A 6,000-nucleotide genomic window follows, 5' to 3' on the forward strand; every position below is an offset into this window, starting at 1 on the left:
AATATTTATAGGTGATAAAAGGGCTGAAGGATTACTAAGGATTGTTAAGAGTGACTAGTTTTAGAAGCTTCGATTAGAACCGACCAAACCTACTAAACCAAACATGCCTCCTACCATTAGAGATACATGTCAACTTGCCATGACTTTTACACCAACACAAAAGGTCACCCCATTGATCTTAGGGAGATGGTTGTTAGAGGAAGCGGCATAGAGGAGTTCACCAATAAGATGTGCTGACAAAATGGTTTCATATATAGTCCGAATCTATTAAACTATGGTAATATGAGGTTGACGGGATCTTAATCTCTTGGTCGAATCAACTTATCCTTTAAAAGAGTTAAATTTAGGTTTCAAATGTAATAATAGACTCCCTATGTATTAGCATGCATCATGCTGGTAATCCAAGTTTTAGCATACACCCTCTTAGTAATCTCAGATTTTTTCAAGTGAAACAACATTTTTTCAATTCTTTGTTCTTTCACTTTTTTGTTTGATACCCAGGGTGTCCGGATCTGTGACTGACTAATCCCTGTGGTCACATTGATACCACTTACATAGGACCGGGTCAATCTGAGATGGAAACACTCATGCGGTGGCCCTAAGAATTTAGGTGCAGAGACAAAGGTTTGATCACGGGACCTCGCTTCCTGAGGCAGAGTTCTGTGTCCCCTCCAAACCAGCTACGCTAATCGTTTGGGGTCCTTTGTTCTTTCACTTGGCCAACTCTATTTGCATTGAAAACTTGACATGTGAACAAGATCGAGATTTATATGTCAAAAAATTTCTATCTCCTACTGCATGGAAAAACTAGGTCTACGTTGTAGCGAAACCGTCTAGATTGCATAGATTAGCAGAAAATTTTCTTCTATTTTGGAGTTCAACCTCCATTTCATGGCAGATGTTGGTCCTTGCCATGGATGTGGGTCCTCCAACATTAGAAAGAACTCTCACTCGAGGCAATAGTTATCTTTAAGTATTTTCTAAGGGCCGAGTTTTCTTTCAACCATGGTCAAGGGAGAATTCCATGATTTATGGGTTCAAATGGCGTCTATAGGATATTTTTGTCCATTGATGACTTTACGGTTCCTGAACCATGATTTTCTCCATTTTAAATGTTTATCATTTTCTTCTTCTTTTCTTTTCTTGTTCTTCTTCTTCTTTTTTTCAATTATCTTCCTCTTGCTTGCTTCCAAGTAATCAAATTCCAAAACTATATTCGTTCTTTTTTTTTTTAATCTGCTACCAAGTTTACTGGCTATGGAAACTATGGCTAGAAAATGCATGTTACACAACCCATCTAGAAGGCCTTCATTCAGGGTCTATTTGCTTTTGTCATGTCTTAAGTTTATGTTTCTGGAGCTACCAACCACTAGAAAGATAGAAAACAGTATAAATTTGCTAGTAATCAAATTTCGAAAACTGAATTCTTTATAATTTTTATTGTTTTCTTCTTACCTGCTACCAATTTTACTGGCTATGGAGACTAGGGCTGGAAAACGCATGTTAACCCATCTAGAAGGCCTTCCTCCATGGTTTATTTGCTTTTGTCATGTCGTAAGATGATGTGTTTGGCCATTCCAACCACTAAATAGATAGGAAACACTATAAATTTGCTAGTTATCAAATTTCAAAACTAAATTCTTTGTATTTTTTTTATTGTTTTCTTCTTACTTGCTACCAAGTTTAGTAGCTATGAACACTAGGGCTGGGTTCTACCAAAAAAAACAAGAACACTAGGGCTGGAAAACGCCAGTTACACAAACCATCTAGAAGGCCTTCCTTAATGGGCCATTTTCTATTATCATCATCTGGGCACTCCAACCGCCAGATAGATAGAAATAGTATAAATTTGCTAGTTGTTAAATTTCAAAATTATCATTATCATTATTATTATTATTATATTATATATTTTTTTGTGTAAGGTATTAGGCTCTATGGCCATACATGAGTACAAGAATGATTGAAGGGCCGGAAAAAATCCACACGAGGCGCTAGCAAAGGGTTCAGTAGACCCACTTATTCAAACAATTTTTACAACTATTACTAATTACTATATGGTGAGGATTTCCTAAAATGCAACGTGACCCTAACGATAAAGAAAAATAGGGTGTAAGAGGATTCAAACACTTACCCTCTGACTTACGCTAGTCTTAACAATCCAGCAACCACCAAGCAATGCGCTAAAGCATAGACTCCATTTTCAAAATTAAATTCAATCATATATAATGAAAGAATTGACATTCTCTCTCTCTTTTTTTTTTTTTTTTTTCAATTGTCCGTTGCGCATTTTCAAGAGTTTCAATTCATGATTTCAATCAATTCGTTTAAAAGATTATTCAGGTGGCCAACTTTATCTAGTTTGAATAATTAAGCTGCCATGTAACGGATATTTAGAATTAGAAAACCAGAGCCCCGTCTTTTAACTATACTAGTCAAATGTATGTGCAATATTATATTGACCACAGATGTTGGATACCTATTGAGAGAGAGAGAGAGAGAGAGAGAGGTGTCATGTATTGGGGCTGGGTTGTTGGACTTGAAGTGGGTTGGTGCTTGTATAAACGTATGGGTTTACTGGGTCAATAGATAGGTTGTGGGTAGCTAGGGACAGGATGAGGAAGTTTGTCTTGCAGTTGCTGGTCAAGTAGTAGCTAGGAGTTTTTGTACGAAGTTAAAAGATCTGTGATTGTATCTGCATTCTATAGGGTCTTGTACTTGGTGGGAGTTTGTTGTAGAATCAAAACAACATTAATCATAATTCAACTTATAGCAGATCAAATTTATGCACGAGAACTATTTTCGTACAGGATTGATCCACACAGATGGAATTCACCCAAGAAAAAACATTGTAAATTCTATCAATATGAATCAAATCGTACAAGAATGATTCTCATACGAAAACCTGATCTACACTTTAAAGAGCTAAGGCATTCACTCACACAACATTCCTACCATTTCTCAACAACCACATAATAATTCCCCAGCCACACATTAAATTCATACAGAAACAAAACTTTACCCATTATATATATATATATATATAGAGAGAGAGAGAGAGAGAGAGAGAGAGAGTCAATGATGTCTGACTCTTCAGCTAGTTTTTTCCGTTCATTCATTCAATAATTCTGAAATTTCTTATGTCTTGATTTGGAATGAAGTATTTTTTATGTTAAAAAATAATTTTTTATTATATCCTTGGGTTCCGTTTGTTTGTAAGGAGAATTTAAAGGGAAAGGAAGTTAAATTTTCATACTTAAAAAAAGAATGTTTATAATCATTATCCCATGTGATTCAATGTGATTATATAAAGTACTTGATTTTTTTAACCATCTTTGGTAATGATACATTTTATATGTAATTTTTATATTACATATTATAGCAAAGGGTCTTGGATGTAAAGTAATGATATAGTCACATGAGGTTAGGGGTGTCAATTTGTGGCCCGAACCGGGTAAACCGACCGGGACCGACCGTTTAAAGACCGGCCCGGCCCGGACCGTTTATTAAACGTGTCGGGCTTGAGCCCGGCCCATTTATAAATGGTCGGTCTCGGTTTTGCTACTTGAACCGTCGGGCGCCTGACCGAGACCGACCGAATAACGCCCGATCGAGACAGGCCTATTGTGCACCGACTTGACCCGACCCTTTAATGATTGTAGAATACTTATTTTACCCCCCAAATTAAAGAATAAAAACTAAAAAGTAAAGACATGTTCACATTTTAAATAATGGTTATATTTTGTATCATTTATTGATTTATTGTCATTTTTTTGGGCTTGCATAAGTGGGCCGGAATATAATAGCACATTTTAAAGAGGGCCCGTTTAAAAACCGGTTAAAGCCCGTTTAACATTAAACATGTCCGTAGCCCGGTTAAGGCCCGATTAAAGCCCGATTAAGGTAGCCCGATTATAACCCGAGACCGACCGATCGAATATAAAGTGTATCATGCCCTTAATAACTAAGCCCGATTAGTTAAATGGGCGGACACGGTGTAGCCTTTGAAAGTCTTCAAGCCCGATTAAGCCCGACTGAAACCGAACCGGCCCGACCGGTTGACACCCCTACATGAGGTAATGATTACTTATATTTCCTTTTTACGTACGAAGATTTCACTTCCCTTCCCTTCCCTTTAATTCCCCTTGCAACCAAACATAGCTTTAAGAAAAAGAGATGTCCCGTGGTATTGAAGTACAGATCTCAAGTGATACTTGTTAATAACTTGAATTTGTGACAATTAATTTGCATTGACGACATTACATCTCTCCTGATTCCACTTGGTTTCATATTAGCTTTATTTGAATTTTTATGTGTAGGAGAGTAATAAATTCTCCACCAAGAAAATAGGAAGTCCATATTGAGGATACGAAATCTACTAAGTAGGTGGTTAATGTTTAAAGTCAAAAGATTTCCACCTCCACCCCCCCCCCAATGAAGACCCAAAATTTCTCTAGTAGTAAAGGGTGATATTGTATTCAAATCTTTAAGATCAGTTAATAATTATATAGCTTTAAATGGGAAAATGGCTTTTCTGAGGTTTGGTGAAGAAAGTTAAAAGAATATGAGAAAGGTATGAACCAGAGGTTTTTCTCTGTTTTTTGGTGGAAATTAATGTACTAGAGGCGGATGAGCACTGGTTGAAACCAGAAGTCTTCCATGTACCTACCAATCTTTGAAATCTCTATATTAATTACATGGTTGGTTTGTGGACTTTCTTTGACATGTCTGGGATCTTCTTCCTTCTTGGTGTCATGAACAAGGGCGATTTGTAAGTGGGTAGTTGGTTACCCTGCAAAAGCTCTTTAGATATCCTAGTTTCCTGTTGAATCTTGTACAGCCACTTTTTGGCCTCAGACGCCATATGAATTTCCCCCACCCCCCAAACCAAGGATTTAGTTATCCGTATTTGTATTGGTATTGGTATCGGCATACTAATACAATATGGGTTGGTATCGGTAAGGGTCAATGTGTATCGGTCATTTTTGGCTCTTACTTTTTCAAAAAAAGTACATTTTTTTTACTGTTTTACCCCTGAAACGATACGTGCAACCAATTTAGATAGGTCCGGTATCAATACCGGTCTCATTTGATACCGATACAATTCATCGATACCTACCCCAGCTTTCATTTTTCCATCTGGATAAAGTTGTTCCTAAATACAATAACAACAACAATAACTATAACCTTATCCCAATTAAATGGGTCAACTGCATAGATCTGATATAGATATAAGAATATACAGAGGTTACATAAGGGAAATAAGATGAGGTAAGAGAAGAAGTGAAATCATGGAAACATCACTATAAGGGGTCGGCTACATAGGTTATTGTCTTCTATAAAATTCTATCTGTAGTTATGTTAGAATAAATTCCTACCAATTGCATATATTTCTTACCACTTCGTCAATAGTGAGTCTAGGTCTACCCCTACCTCTTCTAGCTCCAATCAACTGAATTTGGTCACTCTTATTTACTAGGGCATCCAAAGGTTGTTGTTGAACGTGACCGAACCACTTCAATCGGTTCTCATGGAACTTGTCTTGGATTAATGCGACTCTCAAATCATTTATAATATGATCATTCCTTACTCTATCTTTCCTAGTCTTGCCGCAAAGCCCTCTCAATGTCCTCATCTCTATTACACTTTGTTTATTTAAATTCCTTTTCTTGATTGCCCAACATTCCGCTATGTATATCATTGTTGGTCGTATAATTCTCTAATAAAATTTTCCCTTATCCAATAAAAAATTTCCTTAGTATCAAGGATAAATGTATCTCAAATGCTGGGAACTATCCATGTCTCCTTCCTGATCCAAAATCTTTTTCCCCTACTTGGGTCCTTACCCTTGGAGTTTTTAACGTTTCTCATGCTATTTGGGCCCACGAGCTGAATGCAGACCATCTAATATAGGGGGTCAATTACAGGTCCGGCCTTTGTAAGGGAAGGGGTTAAATATATAGGTAATGGGCGAATTTCTTCTTATATTTTCTTGTATTTATT

Source organism: Macadamia integrifolia, chromosome 11 (genome assembly GCF_013358625.1).
Source record: "Macadamia integrifolia cultivar HAES 741 chromosome 11, SCU_Mint_v3, whole genome shotgun sequence".
Taxonomy (NCBI): Eukaryota; Viridiplantae; Streptophyta; class Magnoliopsida; order Proteales; family Proteaceae; genus Macadamia; species Macadamia integrifolia.